Source organism: Callorhinus ursinus, unplaced genomic scaffold (assembly GCF_003265705.2).
Source record: "Callorhinus ursinus isolate GAN/ISIS: 27379988/994484 unplaced genomic scaffold, GSC_fseal_2.0 scaffold93, whole genome shotgun sequence".
Taxonomy (NCBI): Eukaryota; Metazoa; Chordata; class Mammalia; order Carnivora; family Otariidae; genus Callorhinus; species Callorhinus ursinus.
Genome location: NW_027397155.1, coordinates 2,199,989 through 2,220,991, shown reverse-complemented (window position 1 = coordinate 2,220,991; position 21,003 = coordinate 2,199,989). Strand labels below are relative to the sequence as shown.

Below are 21,003 nucleotides of genomic sequence, written 5' to 3'. Positions count from 1 at the left end.
CATTCACTTTTCCCCAGGTTCTCCTTTCCTCTTTTGGAGGTCTTAGGCATTCAGGTTTCTTCTCTTCCTTTTTACAGGTACCCCCATCATTTGGGGGTCTCCCCACCAATATCTGTCAGCAGAGTCTCTGCTGGACTCCATGCTGCTGGTCTTGTAGACATGCACAGGGTTTGCTTTGCTGCAGACAGCTGGTAAACACTGAAGGGAAAAGAACATAAACGACAAGCCTGGGAATGTTGTTCAGGGTCTTTCCAGAGCTTTTCTTCCCATTCCCTTTGGTAGATTTGGGAGCCTGGCTTCATTTTCTTTCTTCTGCAACTGCCCTGGCCATGTAAGGGGGGTACTTTCATCTTTCTAATTTAAATTCTGGTTTTTATTAAATTGTCACTGAGGGAGATTGACAGGGGACTCAGGCTGTTCTTGACCCTGTGATCTGAGAGCGTGGCATATTTAATGCTGCCGAAAATTGCCTTCCACGTGATTTTTGGGAACAGTTCACTCTTTCATTTCTCAAACCTGTGAAAGGTCAACATTCTGTCTGGACTCTAAGCAGTCATAAAATTCACCTCTTCCTATCAGTGGGAAAATGGCGGGTAGTGTTGGAGAACTATCATTAAAAACACAATCTCCCAAATCAGAACACTTTTCCACAAAGGGTAGAAGGAAAAGCAAACAGCTTTACCACTGAATAAGCATTATAGCAGGATGTGATGCACATCACAGGCCATCCGTTAAAGAGATTGCAAAGACAGAAAGAAATCTTACTCTGTTATATAACAATAAATCTACATTGCAAGTAGATGCAACACATTGCATTCATGTTTTCAAGTTAGATTTGCTAATTATCTCCTACAGGTATGACTGGAAGTAGGCTTTGGAATTTGGAGTCAGGTAATTGCTGAAGTTAGGCTCAGCTCCTCCCAAGAAATTGGAAGATTGGACATTTTAACTTCCTTGGTAACTACATTTCAAAAAGATGGCTCTCAGGTCCTGGAAGAAACAAGCCTGAGTTGTAAGACTGGCAAGAGGCTGATGTAGCATTTGCCCTTCCTGTAGGCATCTGGGATGTGGGGTAACCAAGAGCCTCGTGGGCTAGGGTGTAAGTTCCATGGACAAAAACTCTGGAAGTCCTGCTGCTGGCTCAGACAGCTCATCTTGCCCCAAGTTCAAGGCTCGGTGCTCTCAGAATTCTCATTGCAAAGTCCCAGCTAGTAATACACAATTCCTTTTTAGGACTACTTCTAGAAAACATTAAATATATGCTCTCTGTTTTATTTGTTAAGTGAAGTTGACTAAATTTCTTCCCTCCTCAGTCTTCCCCAATTTAGGAGAAAAATCTGAGGACAGTTGCTCCCAGGCTGTTCCCTTCTTCTACCTACACAGGACTGGACAGATAAGCTGTGCCCTGAGTTGCAGATGGGCATCTCTGAGTACCAGCACTTTGAAGGACAGGATTCTGGATCTGGACCCTGCCTCTTCTCTCGCTAGTGGAGTAATTAATCTGTTGGGACTTCACCTGTACTATCTGCCAAAAAGGATAATGACTATTCTTCCCCTCACACCTTCCCTATCTCTGCCCAGGTAATTCTTATTTATTATGTATTCTCTTTGAACATCCCACACTTCTTTCTCAGCTCATTGTACCTGTACTATTAGCATGTCTGTCTTGCTGTCCTTATAGGACAGCAGCTAGAGATGATTTTATTCACTGTTTATCATTAGGGACTGCTTACAATAGGGATTTTATAAAACATGTGGAATGCTTGAGTAACCTGCCTATATGGGTGATCATAAAGATAGAAGGCTGTAAACAGAAATAAGTCTCCTGGCACAAGCTCCATCATCTTTGCCCTTCTAGGGAGGCTAAAATCCATGAAGCAGGGCTTCTTTCCCCGAGAATAGCCTCTGAGCCTTTCCTCGCCCTCCACTATTTCCTTTATTCTTTAGATTATGACTGTGTTAGGACACAGGTTTTCCCAAAAATATTCAACACTGAATCAAACCTTAGATCTAGCCAGGAAATTGGGCCCTCTTCTTGGGGAAGATGTTTTTAGCCAGGAGCTGGGGGAAGAAATGGGTTCCTCTCTATTCACTCAGTAGCTAAACAATCCAATTAATATCCTCTCTGGGAGCATTTCATTTAGTCAAAGTTTTATTCCATTTTGGAAGGGAGAAGGGAAGGGCCCCACGAAAAAGTTTGTTGAGTTCTTTTCTCCGTCTCTAAGGCTTCCCTGGCTGAGACTGCTCCAATCCACCCCCAGCTTGTGGGGCAGTGAGAAGAAAGCTCAGTGGAATGAGAAACACTTCTAGTGGCCCCAAAGAACCACATTTCCATCATGAGATTTAATATTTGGAAGCAGTTTCTGATCATTCTGATATTGTGAAAACTGTTGGCTAGCTTCCTTCTGAACTACAGGTAAATGCACCTTCACTTTAAATAGTAGGATGATGAATTCTGGCAAAGACACTGTTGGTCCCACAGGATGTTCGAGGCTTCAGAAGAACAGATGAACATTTGCATAACTTTCCATGTGAAGACAGCAGCCACTGCTGGCTTTTAACTTATTCCCCCCCAGAATAAATATCTCTTGGTGACTCTTGGTCAGACAGACAATGAACGTTGAGCAAAATCATTTAGGAGTCTGGAGAGAAAAAAAATCCAAAGGTTCTGAAGGTGAAGGGAAAATCAACATCTAGAAAGAATTTTTTCACCCCTAAACTTCGGTAAATAATAGCATAGAAATGGAAGATTTTCATCATAGGCTTTTTTGAATGACATCAGCATATTTGAATTTGCTGAATTGTCTCTCTTACTTTGGTATAATACCATTTGTTACAGACTGAATGTTGTGTCTCCCCCATATTCGTATGTTGAACTCTAGTTCCCAGTATGGTGGTAACTGGAGGTGGGACCCTGGGGAGATGAGTAGGTCAGTAGGGTGAAGCCCTGAAGAATGGGATTAGTGCCCTCAAAGGAGAGAGCAGAGAGTTAATTTGCTCTTTTTCTGCCTTGTGAGAAGTGAGCAGTCTGCAACTTGTAAGAGGGCTCTCCTCACCAACACCCAACCCTGTCGGCACCCTGATCTCAGACTTTCAGCCTCCAGAACTGTGAGAAATGCATTTCCATTGCTAAGCCACCCAATCTGTGATACTTTGCTTTAGCAACTGGAAAACTAAGACACTATTCCCTTGCCTATTTAATTAAAAATGAAACTACAATAATAGGTTTTTAATTACTTGAAGAGATATTGCTGATGATCTTTCTGAGCTTCTTGTTATGGAAATTAGTTCAGATTTTTAAAATAGAATAATTAATCAAAAGAATATTCCACAATTTTGGCCACTGGTTCTGTGCAAATGATTTTTGGGGGGAGGAGGGATATTATACACTAGACTTTATCTTGGAAAATTTCAATATATTATTATCTCACTATCAATAGAGAAATAAACTCTGTTAACAGAGCCATGCAAATATTAATGACCAAAATTTGCATAGTATTTAGTCAGTTATAATATATTTACCCCTTTCAGAAACACTGTAAGAAAAATGCTACATATTGAGGAAGTAATAATGATAATAAAAACAAGAGAAGGAAGTAATGACTTGCCCAAGATCATACAACTGAGGGCATAGCTGGGATATAAACCCCTTTCTTCTGACTCCAAATGTAGTGCTCTGTCTCTTGTGTTTGCTTTTTTTAGAATTAAGGGTAAATGAGTGAGTCTGACTCCACAGGGGAATTCTGAATTGTGGAGCTGCAAAGAACTTTAGGGAGTGCCTAGCCTAGCCAAAATTCCCTTAGAAAGATGAACAGGATTGTTACCTGCACCCAGACCCTTTAGTGTGAGAGCCCAGTCTTAAGGCACAACTTCTGACATCTGGTTTAGTGTTCTTCCTTACTGCACTGCTCCCGCTGCTCCCAATTCCCGGCAAGTGATAATACATGTATGTATGGATGTGTTTATTATTTCTCTGTACTCCTGCTTAGTTTCCTTCTTGGTTGGTTATCTTCTAGGGAGCCAAGACGACATTTTCCAATCTACAAGAAGGCCTAGAAAATGGTCACTTTATGTTTTAGAATGCGACAGACTTAGGTTTTATGTTGGGACAAGCCTCATTTTCCTGTTTTGGCAAAAAGAATGAGTTACCAGCACTCTAATTCTCATAAATGAAACACTTTATTCCTGCCCCTTTCTTCCTCCTGTACTCCTTCTCAACCTTATACCTTTTATTCTGCTGAGGTTTCCATTATTTTTCACATAAATTGTACAGAGTGCCAGATGTGAGGCAGTAGATATTGTAGTAAAAATAAAAAAATATAGAAAACTGACCAATTTGTGGGGTAAATAAATACTTCAATGCTTTTTATTTTTGTTTGTTTGGCGATTAGATCGATTTGAATCCACTCCACTGCTGTCCATGACCTTCTTTTCCCAGCCAACTCAGTCAATAAATTAGCCAAGGTAAGAATATTGATTTATTGGAGTGGGCATGTTTCAATAGGAGTTTGGATTTAGAAATTGTTGCTGACCTGTACTGTCACCAAACACACGATGTAAATGATTAAGCTGGGTCCTGCAGAGATTTCAAGGCAGGTATAAGATGAGGTAGTAGTTTCTGTCATAGGTAAGGACCCTTGGGGCTGAAGAGTTTGAGAAAATCCCTAACATTGCCACAGACTGACAGAATAGTAAGTAGTCCTGCATCAATATGATGGGCTCTGAATGTATTCAGGCAGCTTTGCACTACCCCAGGCTCTTGGGTAAGAATTCTACTTTGAGGGTCGCTGACCCCTGGGCCTTTGTGGTTCTGCTCAGAGTAGTGGGTAGAGCTATAGCCTGGAAAGGGGCCATTTAGAGAATGAATCGGGAGAGGGACAGGGGGGCAGCTGATGAGAGACAAGGACACAGAAACAACACCTTAAGTAGAGTTTGGAGCAAGTTCTGGGGAGTTTAGACAATAGGACTAGAAAGTTAAGGCAATAGCAGGATATGAAGGAACTGAGGAAAAAGCTGAGGAAGAGGATCTTAAGACTGTTCGCTGTGTGTGATCAATGGCCCTCCTTTGGACTCCTCTCCTGGAGACTTTAGATATTATTTAAACTGTTTTTAACAGGTTTTTTATTTTTCAGGATACTTATATTTTGGATCTAATGTTGTCCTTGAATGGGCCACTAAATATGCAGGTTGTGACATACCCAGTCACTTTTTCATTGAAATAGAGTGGACACCTGGTGTTACATTTGTTTCAGGTATAACATTCCTTATGCTGTAGCTTTTTCCTCATGATCTATTCATTTCATAACTGGAGACCAGTACCTCCCAACCCCTTCTCCCATTTTGCCCATCCCCTGATTCCCCTACCCCTGTGGTAACCATTCTCTGTATTTATGACTGTTTATTTTTGTGTATTCTTTTTTTTTTTATTCCATGTGTAAGTGAGATCATGCAGTGATTTGTCTTTCTCTAAATTATTTCACTTAGCATTATACACTCTAGATCCATCCGTGTTGTCACAAATGACAAGAGCTTATTTTTTTTTATGGCTGAGTAATATTCCAGTGTGTACATACACCATTTCCTTATTGATTCATCTATCGATGGACACTTGAGTTGCTTCCATACCCTGGCTATTGTAAGTAATGCTGCAATAAACATGGTACAAATATCTTTTTGAAGCAGTGTTTCTTTTTCTTTGGGTAAATACACAGTGGTAGAATTACTGGATCATCTGGTATTTCTACTTTTAACATATTGAGGAAACTCCATACTGTTTTCCATATTGGCTGTACAAGTTTGTATTCCCACCCATAGTGCAGGAGTGCCTTTTTTTCCCCCACATTCTCTCTAACACTTGATATTTCTTGTCTTTTGATTCTATCCATTCTGACCAGTGATACCTTGCCACGGCCCGCGTGCAAGGTCGAACAGGGGTGAGGGTAAGAGAATGAAACATAAAAGTATGGGAACAGGAGGGTTGCCCACGGGGATGCCGCGAGCAACGACTTTATTCTTTCTCACACACTTTATATAGGCTTAGGTTATATAACAATAAGACATAAACAAGTTCCACAGGTTCCTCCCTGCCCTTCTCCTGGCTCCGTCCCGTCCCGTGTTTCTGATTCAAGGCCAGATTCCTCAAGCGCATAGTTTCTTCCCAGTTTTGTTTACGCGGTATGCCTTTAAAGGGCCAGGTGCGCTATCTTTCAGGGTCTATTAATAACACTGTGGTTTTCTTGGCCTATATACAACTCAGGCTAGCCAGTACAACATGTTTTTGTATGGGGGCAGTTAGGTGGCCATGGTTCAAAGGGATCAGGGAGCCTTTGCTCTACCCGATTAACCCCTTTGTTGCTCATGGCTCCCGACAATACCTCGTTATGGTTTTGATTTGCATTTCCCTGATGATTGGTGATGTTGAGTATCTTCTCATGTGTCTGTTGGACAGCTGTATGTTTTTTGGAAAAAAAATGTTTACTGAGGTCCTCTGCCTGTTTTTAAATCAGATTATTCCTTGTTTTTGGTGTTGAGTTGTAGGAGTTCTTTACATATTTCAGATATATAAAGAACCCCTAATTATTTATTATCATTTGCAAACATACTGTCCCATTTGGTAGGTTGCTTGTTTGGTTTTTTGATGGTTTCCTTCACTGTGCAAATCTTTTTATTTTGGTTTAGTCCCAACAGTTTATTTTTGCTTTTGTTTCCCTTGCCTGAGGGGACATATCTAGAAAAATGTGGCTAAAGTCAATGTGAAAGAAATTACTGCCTGTGTTTTCCTCTATGACTTTTACGGTTTCAGATCTCACATTTAGGTCTTTCATCCATTTATGTCTTTTGATTGGAGCATTTAAAGTAATTATTGATAGGTGTGTACTTATAGCCATTTTACTGTTTCTGGTTGTTTTTCTTCCTTTTTTCTTCTCTTGCTCTTTTTTTTGTTAACTCTCTCTAGTATTACATTTGTTTTTTTTCTCTTTATTTTTTGTGTATCTGTTACAGGTTTGTAGTAACCATGAGGTTTATATATAACATCCTAAATAAATAGCAGTCTGTATTAAGTTGATGGTCACTTAAGAAGTTCTTTCAGAATGTGTTCAAACTTTTTTATTCACTTTATATATGTTGTCCTATTTTACATCTTTTTATTTATAATTTTCTTCTAATTATAGCCCTTTCTTTTCCACTTAAAGAAGTCCCATTTAGTGGTGATGAGCTCCTTTAGATTTTGTTTGTCTGGGAAATTATCTCTCCTTTAATGCTGTATGTTAAGTTTGCCAAATAAAGTATTCTTAGTTGTCGTTTTTTTCCTTTCAACACTTTGAATCTATCCTGCCACTTTCTTCTGGCCTACCAAGTTTCTGTAAAAAAATCAGCTGATAGCTTTATAGGGTTTCCCTTTTATATAACTTGTTGCTTCTCTCTCACTGCTTTTAAAATTATATGCTGTGATGTGGACCTCCTTGGGTTTGTCTTGTTTGGAACTCTCTGTGCTTCCTGGACCTGGGCGTCTATTTTCTTCCCTAGATTAGGGAATTTTTCTGTCCCTGCCTCTTCTCCTTCTGGGATTCTTTTAATGAGAATGTTTGCTTGATGTTGCCCAAGAGATCCCTTAACTTATCCTCGTTTAAAAAAATTCCTTTTTTCTTTTTGCAGTACAGCTTGGGTGCTTATTATTACTTTATCTTCCGGATCACTAATCCATGCACCTACTAATCTGTTGATTCTGTCTAGGGTATTCTGCACTTCAGTTATTATATTCTTCAACCCTGATTACTTCTTTTTAATATCTTCCATTATTTGTTGATGTTCTCACTGAGTTTTTCTACTTGTCTCTCCTATCCAATAAGCATTTTTATGATCATTACTTTAAACTCTTTATCAGGCATATTGCTTATCTCTGCTTCATTTAGTACTCTTTTCTGAGTTTTTTTTTGTTGCTGTTGTTCTTTCATTTAGAGCATTTTCTGTCTCCCCATTTTGCTTGACTTTCTGTGCTTGTTTCTATAAATTAGATGGGACAGCTACTTCTCCTAAACTTAAAGAATAGTCTTATGTTTTGTCATCCCCTGTGTAGACTATGTATGCTGGTGACATGGCTGGAGCAAGGGTGCTCCTGGGGCTCTCCATGCAAAAGGGCAGGATGGCTGAAGTGGGTTCAAGCTGCAGAGTTCTGGGGCTCTATACACAGGGAGTTCTCTGGCATGGTAGTTGAGGCTGAAAAAGGTTCAAGACAGGATGTCCCAGGGCTCTGTGGTAAACACACCCAATCACTCTGCAAATTATGTAGATGTGATAAATTTTTAAAAAGTCCACTTAAAAGTGATATTAAATTCCTAATAATTTTATACTCCATATTGGCTTAGCAAATACATGCTATAGCTCTATCATGAAGAGAGGGCAATGATTTTTTTTTTGTCTTTGAAGAGAATCCTCCTTCTCAAAAAAAGACTGAAATCAACTATGATAATGACCATTACAAAAGGTCTGTAAAGAGCTCATTTGGTTCTATTTAGTAAAATTTAAAATATCCAAACCCTGGGCTGTGCAATTCCACCCTTTTTCCAGAGGACACATACAAGAATGTTCATTTTTGTACTGATACTATGCTGGAAACAATTCAAATGTCCATCAACAGACAAATGTAAATTGTGTAACCTTTCAGTTGAATATATGCAGCAGTTAAAATGATCTAAAAGTAAGCCTTAGCATGGTTAAACTTCAGGAACACGGTATGCAATGAAAAAGTAAGTTGCAAAATGATGTGTACAGTATGATGCTATTTCTATAAAGTATGAAAGCCCAGAAATAGTGCAACATTAATTATTAGAGGTAAACCTATTATAAATATGGTATAAAAAAACATGGAAGGGTCTGAAACATAAATTTTCCTGGGAAGGAGAGAGAAATGGGACTAGGAAGTACCCCAAAATCTTTAAAAGTAAATTTAAAAAATCTGCCATAAATATGTGAATTTGTTATATGAATTTTTCATACTTACATGTATGGTTGAATTCATACTACAAAATTAAGAAAAAAATAATACAACATGATTATAAAACAAGCAGTCCTTTGTTTTTCCTTTACACTTCCTATTTCTGTTTCCTAGAGTCAGCTGCTCTGAAATTCTTTCCACAATCATGACTATATTTTTAAATAATGTGCTTTTGCGTATGTTTTGTATTTATGAAATTTAGACTCCCCAATCCCATGTCCACTCTTCCTCTCCTTTTAAAATAAAAAAATCCATGTCTCACAGTTTGGGATTAAATCAATAGTCAATGTTTATTATAACCGTATAAATATTGCTGATGGCTGAGCCCAATAGTACCTTTGTGGTACTATCTTTTAATTTCTCTGTAGTTATTCATTGAATTACATTTTTATTTACTGATTTTCTGTATACCTATTGGTAATATTCTCAACAGGTATATAGAGTGCCTGTTCACAAATTTTCCAAATGCTTTAACAAAATAATTGATTTATTTCCCTGGAGGCCCGCCCCACCTCCTGTAGGTCTGTTTCCTCCTGCTCCATTACAAACTAACACCTCTTTAAGCCTGGAACCTACTTCCCTCCTCACACCAAAACCTTGCATTAGAGTTCTTATTTCTTGGATTCTCTGTTTTCTGTTTTCCTTCTTCTAGATTTTTTTCTCTGAATTTGGGTAGAACAAATCTTTAATAGCTTCCTGAGAAAAGAAAGCTGCTTGGGAGGTAAAATTTTTGAGAACTTACTTATTGGGTTGATGGGTTGGCTGGATAGAGAATTCCAGTGGGAAATAATTTTCCTCAGAATTTTGAAGATGTTGCTCAACAATCAAATACCGATTCCAGTTTTGCTTTTTTACTTGTATGTGTGTGTATTGTTTTTCCTTGCTGTTTTTAGGATCTTCTCCTTCCTTCTGGTGCTCTGAACTTTAATGGTGATGTGACAGTTATGAACACCACTTCTCTATGTGTCAGGCATTTTGGGGGCTCTTTCTGCTGCAGACAAGGGAAATTTGTGGATTTTGTTTTGTAATTTCCTCTACTTTACCTTTCCTTTTTTTTTTTTTGACAACTTGCATCATTTATTCAGTGCTATATTAAACAGTGTATTGGAAGATAGATTAACTAATAGCTCCAAGCCTCCTAACAGTTTAAATGAGAATTACAAAATGTTTGAGACCCTATTTTGGAATACAAAGGGTGTTTGACTTCCAATTTCCATTCTCTGTAGAACAAGAACAGGTCATTCCTTTATTGACATGCATAAAATACATCACATTTTCTGTTCTGCTGATGCTATAAATTCAATACCAATTCTCCAGCCACATCAGTTATGAGCATAAAGTATATCATGTAACCTCAAATCTCTAACAGTGGAAGGCTTAAAAAAAGACTGGATGCTAGAATAATGCTGCTTCCTTTGATGTGACAACTGAGCATCCATCTCCCTCCCCCTCCCCCTCAGATGATTTCCTCAGCATGTTAGAGCAGTGAGGAATGGTTTTAGTCTCATAACCAAGATAGAGTGAAGACATTGGCCACATAATACACATGCTCCATTTTTTTAAAAATTCTGAGTCTTGAGCAACTGTTCTCTTGTAACTACTTTACAGTTTCTAAAAGCAGTTATTGTCCAAAGCTGGAAGAACTTAAGTCTTCTCAGATGAGCATGTGAATGAATGGAGGGAGGTAAACAAAAAATAAAATTAAAAAAGATGAGGTCTGATAGGGGAGCAGCCGATAAGAAAATCAAAAAAGGAACAGTAATTTAAAGTTTATTCCAGCTATAATGGAGATTATTCTGACTTTAAGGTAGCATCACATGGCATACTTCTGAGTCCATTCCCGAGATATTCTTTTGTACTTATCTCTGTTTTATAGATCCGTGCAATCTCTGGCACTAGGGGGTCATCTGGGTTTGGATCACATAGCAGTGAACAAATGGATAAAAGAACTTTAGAAATAGTTAAAGCAGGAGACCACTGTGATCTTAGAATACCGAGACAAAAGCTGCCGTTACTGTTAATATTTGGATGATAAATTCTTGTTGTAAATGCAACCTTAGGTGGTTTGAAGGGGTAGTCTGTAGGAAAATGAATTGTCAAAAAGAATACACTGCCTTGATATGGGCTGTCATTAGGTCCCATAATTGTGGCTTGCCAATGAAACATATCATCCCCAACTGGACCTGCAGAACATTGTGCTGGAGGGTCACGGGTCAAATCACTAAATTCCTTATTAATCCGTTTCAGCGCCATAGTCTGTGCTTTTCGTCTGGCTCCTCACTCTCTAGGTGTGTGCTCAAAGGTCTGGCCAAAACTCTTGATTATCCGGGCGGCAGGGAAGGATTGTCTCTTTGTCTCATACTGGCTCTGCCAGACACAGGCGCAGAGGAGCCGGGGCCTCCCTCAAGCTGCGGCCTCGGCCTCCTCCCCGCGCGGCAGCTGGTGCCTCCCCGGCCCTACGGGGTTCACGCGCATGACACAGCCACAAGATGTCCGCTCTGACGGAACTCTACTTTTCCTTTCTTTCTGGAACTCCTGTTAATGGGATATTGGACATCTTGGATCAATTCTCTTAACTCATTTTCTTTTTTTTCTCTTTTGTATAGTATTTTATAAATTTGCCTTCTAAATTATCTTCCAATACTTTTATTTCTCTTTCTGATATTATTATTTCCAAGTGCTAACTTTTGGTCTCTGGCTTTTTTTAAATATATTTTTTAACTTTTTTTCATGATGTAGTGTCTTACTTTCTGAGAAAAATAATTTTTCATATTCAATTAAAAAAATTTTCCCCTTAATATTTTATGTTCATAACTGGTGATGCCAAATGTTCTTATTTAAGAGGGAGGCATTCAAAGCCATGGGAAGATGTGTGGGAAAGTGGGCTTTAAAGTGCAGTGGCTGGATAGCCAGCCAGCCTTCTCAGTTGGAGGCCCCCAATGTCAGCCTCTAGAGATCTTGTCCTTGGTGCTTTGTCTCTGTAATCTCTTGCCCCTAGATGATACAGTCCATGAGAGGGAGTCAATGGCCTGTTTCTGTTGAGTACTCCAGCCCAGCTTTTTGCGTGTGCCCAGGTCAAGCCACTATTGCCCAGTTTCTCCAGACTGTGAAACTTGTTCTTCTGTAGGGCCTGTGAGACTTATTCTTGTGCGTGGGAAGGGGCCCTGGGTATCTCATTTTCAGGCTCATGTCTTACCACAAGTCTTCACTGATACTTGGTCTCTCCAATTCCTGAGCCTCCCTAAGTTTTGCTGGGAATTTTGACTTCTTTCTGCATTATGTTTAGGGTTTCATAACTTCTGCCTATCGGTCACCACTCCTGTGTCAGCAACAAAAAAGAATTAGAAAAAAGAACAGCTATTAGGAAATGCCATTTATTTTATTCTTCATTTATTGGGGTTTTAGGGATTATAAATAATCTGTGAGGCATACAGACTATAGACATCAAAAGTGTGCTTATGCTTAGAATTGCAATCAGGGAGTACAGGTTTATAAAGGCAAAATCCACAAGGTTACATTACTTGTTTTGAAAGAATTCTGATTGGTGCTGCCAGAGGTAAACTGACTATCTAATTAATGCATGATTGGCTATTTAGCTAGCAGTTGTTACATTGTCTCTAGTCCAGTCCAAATTAGAATGTGTTCCAGGAGGCAGGCAGCCTTGGTGCAACTGAAAAGTTGCAGTTGACAAAGTCAAGAGTTCTTGGTGTTCCAAAAATTGAAATAGGAGACGTGTATAAGCCCTGCTTCCTGAACGTCTTCCCTGCCCTATTTTGAATGACTCTCTTAGCAATGCTTGCTTCACTTTGGAATTTTCTTTTACATCACCTCCTTTGAATCTTAATGGCAATAAAGCATTGATGATCCATTTTTATGATTGTGTAAGCCCATTTCACTGCTAGAGTGGTTGGCAACCTGCTTTGGGTCCATCATGTACTGCGGAGGAGAGAGATTTATAGTTCATTGATATTTGTTATGTTCAACAAGCATGCTAGGTGAAAGTCTTTGGCCACAGTTGAGTAACAAAGAGGTTTGAGGAAATAAGGTGTAGACATCAACTTGGGTTCTCATTTCCTTTAGTCAAAGGGTAACCATTCTGATGAATGGTTTTGAGTTTGACATTTTAAGTAGTAGTACAACAACAACCAGAAATTTGAAAATAGTAAATGAGGCACAAATTAAAATAATCAACAATATAATTTGAAAACCTGAATGCAAGAGAGCTCCAAGTCAGGAAGTAAGCCAGTTCAAAACATAAGAAAACCTAGGACTGAACCATCCTGGGGTAAGATTTGTGAAAATTAATAAATGTAAACCTCACTAAAGTAGACTAGGGATGCAAGAAGGGGGAGTCCTATCACTCAGTGTCAATTATAGGCCCTAATAGGGAAAGATGGACAAATGCGTCTCCTATGAAAAATCTACTACCCATGCAACTCAACCAGTGAGAAGCCATCATCACCCTGAACTCTCTTTTTTTCCCCATAGACTTTCATTCAGAACAACCCCTCCCAACTTCCTCCTTCCTTTCCATAAAATAATGTTCTTCTCTATTATTCATCTCACCTATGGATTTTCCATAACTGCTTGTCCCGAATTGAAATTTTCTTACTCCCTAATAAATCCATTTTTTTTTTTTTTGCTGGTAAAATAGAAGTTATTTTTAAGATTAACATTATGGAATGATCAGAAAGAGGAGCAAACAGGAGCTTGTAAGCACAGGGCTAACTGGGTTCACCGATTTTTGGTTGACCCCAGAATTTGAAGGTAAATTTTCTCCTGGATTTTGAACTCTGCTTTCTTTGTGTTTCAGCTCTCCAGGTTTTCTTCAAGATCTGTTTTAAGGCCTTGTCCTATCTGAGAGTACTAATTTGGTCTTCAGTCGATTCCTTTTTGGACCCAGACTATTCCTATTGGAACTGTTGTGCTGGCCTTTGGTCAGATTCCTTTCAGAACAGACTGTTCCTGTTAATACTGTGCTGTTTAGTAATTTTCCTTTTGCTCTAAAGAGCAATCCCTAAGAAACGGAATCCCAGACCTCAAAATGTTTTGAGCACCACCTACTTCTCCTCCTTCAGCAACTAGACCCTGTAGTACAGGCAAAACCCCTTTGCCTCAGAGCCATTTCTGCCATTGCCTTTTAGTTAAGACCACTGAAGAAATAATCATGGGCTTCCCTTTAACTATCTTTGTATTCAGGCTAAGAATAAAACTACAAACATTTATATTGAAAGTCAGTATGCCTTTTTGGTGCTCGTGACTTTGGTGCTCGTGGAACCAATGAAATTTTTGTTGTTTTACCTCTAATGGGGATAAATTAAAAATGGTTCCTATGTCCAAAATGTATCAGATGCCATACTTTTACAGGTGGCTCTGGACCTTCCAGACTCTTCACTAGAGTCCTAAAGGAAACCACCTCACTGACATTTCTGCCTGAAATGATGCTCTCAAGGAAACCAATAGCCAAATCTCTGTCATGATCCAAAGAGGTGTTCTTCCAAATAATATTATCTGACAAGATTATCTTGACAATAATAAAATTGACAAGAGATATCTAATAATTGATAGTTTAATGAAAAGAAGTCTACTTTTGGCCAAATAATATTGGTGGGGAAGTATTAACAAGGCCACCAGAAGTGCTCACCTCATTTGTCCCACCCAACCAAAATACAGTCCAGGGAAACCTGTTCACAAAGATGGATTTCAGAATGTTTTTTAGTCATGGTTTGCATGGTTTCTCACTGGACTGAAGCTTTCCTTTGTACATAGGCCACTGCTACTTCCATAGCTACAGATTCTGTCAGAAAAAAATTATCTTTACTTGGGGAATTCCTCTTGAACTTAATAGTGATAGGGGAAATCATTGTACTGGCTGGGTGCTTTGACAGTCTTTTTTGTTTGGCTGGTTTTACTACACTTTTTTTTGTGCATATCGTCCTCACTCCTTAGGGTTAGTTGAACACACAAATGACACTATGAAGACTCAATTAGCAAAATTTGTAGCAACCCTCCAAGTATCTTGGCCAAAAATACTATTACTCCCTCTAAATCTCAGCTCCATCCCCTTTGAAACTCAGACTCTCATTTTTTGAGATGGTCAGAGGGCATCCAGTCCCTGGAGGCTCCTCCCTCTTCTGACCCACAGCTGATAGAAGGAGATATACTTCAATATTATAAACACCTAATTACTTCTATTAAAAATAACCATGCTTTGGTTGAGCAATCTTTTCACTCCTGGGAGATAACCACCATAAGCATCATACCATGCAACCTGGAGATTTCATTTGTTGCAAAAGACACCTCCACAAAGAATCTTTTCAATCTTTATAGAAAGGCTCTTCAAAGAAACTGCTAATTAGTCCTTGTGCCATCCAACTCCAAGGAATAGACTCTTGGATTCATGTGACAAATTTAAAGAAAGTACCAAACCCTGATTGGGCCAGCACACCAGCTGGTGACCTAAAAGTAAAGATTTCCTGGAATTGAAGCAGATGACATCTGATGAACTGCTTTCTCAAGATGTCCAGACCAGGCCTGTATACCTTTTCCTCACTGTTTGCTTCTACTATCTCTTTCATGGAAGGGACCTGCTTTGTGTGCATTTCCCAAACCATTGCAAAAGAAGGAAACCTCTTTTGATTGTGGCCTTTCGGAAATAGCCTCATCATGACCCCAGGACAAATTATTTCTTTACTTCCTTTTTCTGAAGGGTTAGAAAGTTCAGATTTCACAAGTCTTATTTGACTCTGGATTCTTAATCCAAATTTATGGTCTCTGAATTTGCAACCTTACAGACTATGTCATTGGATAACATTTGTTTACAAACAGTTTTTTGAAATAATACTGTTTTAATGCTGTTTTTTGAAGTTTTGCTATTTTTGCAAAAACTTCATTAGCTATTGCTTCATGTTTATGCCTGCACTGTATTTTTCCAAATGCACTCAGTTAATTCTTTCAGTGTGCTCTTACAGTATTCACAGTGGGTAGAAGACATACATGACTCTGGGTTTGCCCCTTGCTGGAGAATTCTTCTCCCCTAAGTTAGCATCTTTCAGCTGGCTACATTCAGATCTAGGGTCCTGATTTAGAACCATCATACAATTTGGAATTGTTGTTAGTTCTTCTGTTTTGAAAAATGATGTTCCCAATAAGGAGATGGTCTCCAACACTAATGACCTTGAGAAGATATGGACCTTAGATGGTAAGTGCCTGAGTATGAGCTTTCTCATTACCCAAATGGGGACTTAAGTGGTTTTCAACTGTTATGCACTCTGATATAGGACATGACAGCCAGGAAGATCTGTCCTGGCATCTAGGGATAAAACCAGTAAATAAAGAAAACCTGACTCTTGATTAGTGATGCTTGGGAACAAAAATCCTGATCAAAAAGGGAGACCCTCACTAAAGTGGACTTGAGATAGTAGAAGTGGGAGCCATACCACTCAATGCCAGTTAGAGGAAGAATTATCAACTGCAGACCCCTAACAGAAGAATGCACAACAGAAAAGAATTCTCAATTGCTGGCCCCAATAGGGAACAATGTACATTGCATCTCCTATGAGAAATCAACCACCCCTGCAACACAGCCAATGAAAAACTGTCATCACCCTGAACTCTTGCTTTTCTCCAAAGGACTTTCATTCAAAACAACCTCTCCCCACTTCCTCTTTCTCCATAAAATAAAATTTCTCTGCTGTGTTTGTGGAACTAACTTGCCCTATGCTTTTGCCATAACTTGCTTGTCTCAAATTGCAATTCTTTGTTATTCTTGAAAAAAACCATTTTTTGCTGCTAAGATAACTGATTCTTTTAAGGTTAATAGCTCATATGTCCCTTTAAGAATCTAACTAGTTATTATGTTAAAGAAAAAAGATAGTAGGAAGGGTAAAATGAATGGGGGGGAATTGGAGGGTGAGACGAACCATGAGAGACTATAGACTGAGAAACAGAGGGTTCTAGAGGGGAGAGGGGTGGGAGGACAGGTTAGTCTGGTGATGGGTATTAAAGAGGGCATGTATTGAGTAGAGCACTGGGTGTTATACGCCAACAGTGAATCATAGAACTAATGATGTAATGTATGGTGAGTAACATAACATAATAAAATTAAAAAATAATCTAGTTTTTTTTAAGATTTTATTTATTTATTCATGAGAGACAGAGGGGGGTAGAGGGAGAGAGAGAGAAGCAGAGGGAGAAGCAGGCTCCCAAGGAGAAGGGAGCCCAATGCGGGACTCGATCCCAGGACCCTGGGATCATGACCTGAGCTGAAGGCAGATGCTTAACCATCTGAGCCACCCAGGAACCCAAAGGAATCTAGTTTGAGTAACTTAGTGGTTTCTAGTTCTACTTGTTGTGAGGTATTTATTCAAGTATAGCAAGAGGTATTAGCTATGTTAATACTCCACCTGGGCTGTGAGTAAATAATCTAATGGAATCCTGTTGTTGAGGGCCACTTGAGCTAGGGAATATACTGATCTTTGTTGGTCTCTGGGGGTGGAGTAAGCTCTTCTGTTAACAATTCTGTAAGATTTCTCATAACTTCAACATTGGCTGTGTCTATTCTAAGCCCTGAACCTAAGTTTCTAAGTATTAGTTAGACTGATTTCTGGTGGAATATCTGGCAGGAAGTTAGCAGCCTTGGCTGGTCATAGCTATTGTCTTCATATCTAGAAGATTCCCCAAAACACAAGCCACCAAGGCCTCTCCAACTATCAAGACATATATAAGCCCAAGGTGGATGATTATATCTACAAACAAAAATACATCAAGTACACAGAGAAAGCCAGACATGCTGAGAGTATTTATAGAATAATTAACAGACAATGGCAGAGAAAGCAAACACAAGCCAGAGATCAGTCTTAAGGAATTGGCCACAAGTTTCATTAAGTTGGCAAGCTTGGGAAAGGGGGGTGGCCAAGGGAATACCACTGGATAAGCAAGTTTTACAGAGTGGTGAATTATTACCAAGAAAAGATGAGACTGTGCATTTGTGTTGCAGATACAAGTAAGAACCTAGAATCTGTCTTCCAGGACTTTAATGGTCATTATTGTAGGGCAAGGGGGAAGGTAGATAAGGTATCAAGAGAAAGCATGGAATAGGAGTTTGGGGACTGAAAGCTTTGACTCAGTAGGTTATAGTAGAAGGCTCCTTAACAGAAGTTATGGAAAGTTGGGAACATCTGAGAAGTTAGAGATAGGTGTAACTATTGGTCACTTTTTTTTTTTGAGAACTTTTAGTAGGAGAATGATGGCAGATTGATGGATTGACACATCTGAATAAAAATATAATCCTTCTAGGTACCAAAGGAGATGAGAGCAGGGAGAATATCTAGTAAGATGGCAGGGGAGTAGGAGACCTAAATTTTGTCTGGTCCCAGGAATTCAGCTAGATAGGTATTAAACAATTCTGAACACCTACGAACTCAACAGGAAATGGAAGAAAAGAATAGCAGCAACTCTCTGAACAGAAAAGCGACCACTTTCTGGAAGGTAGGACGTGCGGAGAAGTGAATCCGAGGTGATATTTGGGAAGATAGATGGTGGGGGAAGGGGCCTCCATCAGCCACTGCTGGCAAGTGATAGAGCAGCAGAGCACAAAATCAGGACTTTTAGAAGTCTGCTCTGCTGAAGACTGTTGAATCACAGATCTGTACTTCTGAAACAAATAATGCAACATATGTTAAGAAAAAAGAAAAAGAAGAAAATAGCAGGAGGGGAAGAATGAAGGGGAGTAAGTCAGAGGGGGAGACGAACCATGAAAGATGATGGACTCTGAAAAACAAACTGAGGTAGAACCCTCAGAGGGGAGGAGGGTAGGGGACTGGGTTAGCCTGGTGATGGGTATTAAAGAGGGCACATTCTGCGTGGAGCACTGGGTGTTATGCACAAACAATGAATCATGGAACACTACATCAAAAACTAATGATGTAGGGCGCCTGGGTGGCTCAGTCGTTAAGCTTCTGCCTTCGGCTCAGGTCATGATCCCAGGGTTCTGGGATCGAGTCCCACATCGGGCTCCCTGCTCAGCGGGAAGCCTGCTTCTCCCTCTCCCACTCCCCCTGCTTGTGTTCCTGCTCTCACTGTCTCTCTCTGTCAAATAAATAAATAAAATCTTAAAAAAAAACTAATGATGTAATATATGGTGATTAACATAACAATAAAAAGTCTGCTCTACTAAGGGACGTCGTTCCAGTGGCTAAGCGGGGGGTGGAACCCTTGCTGGGACAGTGTGGTCTCGGGACCCTTGGGATCACAGAAAGACCAGGGGTGCCTGAGTGCAACAGAGCTCCCAGGTATCGAAGCAGGGAAGCTGACTGCAGAGACAGAGCCGAGGAGTGGGCTCTTAGCTCGGGGATGCCATAAACCATGATCCACGGCACAGTCAGGCCACTGCTCTTCCAGCAGGGACCCAACAAGTGGCAGATCCAGGAAGACTCCCATTCCTCCCCCGGGAGGAGCGGCATGGGGGTGCACTGCAGGGATCTGCTGGGTTTGGAGACTCCAAACAGGGTTGTGTGCTAGAGATAGAAATGCTCGGTCACAGGCCTGGTGAGCATGGAGTGCGGCCAGAGACTGGGGAGATGGGAGTGATTGCTTTTCTCTGGGGGTGCACTGAGCAGTGGGGCCCTGAGTTCTTGGCCCCTCTGGGGCGGAGATTGGGAGACTGCCATTTTCACTCTTGTCCTCCAAAAGCTCCCGAGAGCAAACCTGAGCAGATTACTTAGCCTGGAACTGGCAAGGGCGTGGCAATTCCACCTCCAGCAAAGACATTTGAGAACCACGGCAAGAGGTCCCTCCCCCAGAAGAGCAGCAAGAGTAGCCAGCCAAGACCAAGTTTACCGATCAAAGAGAAGGGCAGAACGCCAGCACTAGGGGATACAGCACATAGAATTCATGGCTTTTTCCCCACTGATTCTTTAGTCTTTCAAAGTTAATTTTTTAAATTTTCATTTTTTCTTTTTTTTGAATTTTTCTTTTTCCCTTTTTCAACCAACATCTTATCAATCCCTTTTCAAAAAATCTTTTTTATTTTTCATTTTAGAGTCATATTCTATCCCTTCATAGTAGTTAACCTTATTTTTGGTATATATAAATAAGCTGTTCTCTCCTTAAAATTTTGGGATACAGTTTCTTCTAACAGAACAAAATATACCCTAAATCTCTAGTGTATGGCTTTGTTCTAGTCTCCTGCCTGATCACATTCTCTCCCTTTTTATTTTAGTCCTCATTTCTTTTTTCAACCAACTTCTTAACTTCTCAATTCTTTTTATAAAATCTTTTATAATTTTCATCTTTACAGTCATATTCCATCCCTTCATCATATTAACCCTTATTTTTCTATGTATGTAAGTTTTTCTTTCTTTCAAATTTTGGGAGGCACTTTCTTCTAACAGACCAAAAAACGCCCCCAAACTAGTGTTTAGCACTGATCTATGCACCAGCCTGATCATATTTGATCATATTCTGTTTTTTGTTTGTTTGATTTTATCTTTTTCCTTTCCCTTTCTTTTTTCCTGGTTTCAGGTCTCTTCTGATTTGTTTAGTGGATGTTTTTCTTGGGTTCGTTGTTACCTTGTTAGCACTTTGTTCTCTCATTCATCTATTCTCCTCTGGACAAAATGACAAAATGGAAAAAATGACCTCAAAAAAAAAAAAGAACAAGAGGCAGTACCGACTGCCAGGGACCTAATCAATATGGACATTAGTAAGATGTTGGAACTAGAGTTCAGAATGATGATTTTAAAGATAATAGCTGGGCTTGAAAAAAGCATGGAAAATATTAGAGAAACCCTTTCTGGAGGAAAAAAAGAACTAAAATCTAACCAAGTCAAAATCAAAAAGGATATTAATGAGGTGCAATAAAAAATGGAGGATACATTTACAATTGTTATATCTTCTTGTTGGATAGACACTTTAAGTCTAACTACTAGGCTAACTGAGGCAGAAGAGAGAGTTAGTGATATAGAAGACCAAATGACGAAAATAAACAGAGAAAAAGAGAGATAAAA

The 21,003-nt window shown here is 39.6% G+C and overlaps 1 pseudogene; it reads right to left on the bottom strand.

The window, feature by feature from the left end:
- Window positions 1–10,218: 10,218 nt before the first annotated feature.
- Window positions 10,219–11,495, bottom strand: LOC112840577 (ubiquitin-conjugating enzyme E2 D3 pseudogene; annotated as a pseudogene).
- Between the last annotated feature and the right edge of the window lie 9,508 nt (window positions 11,496–21,003).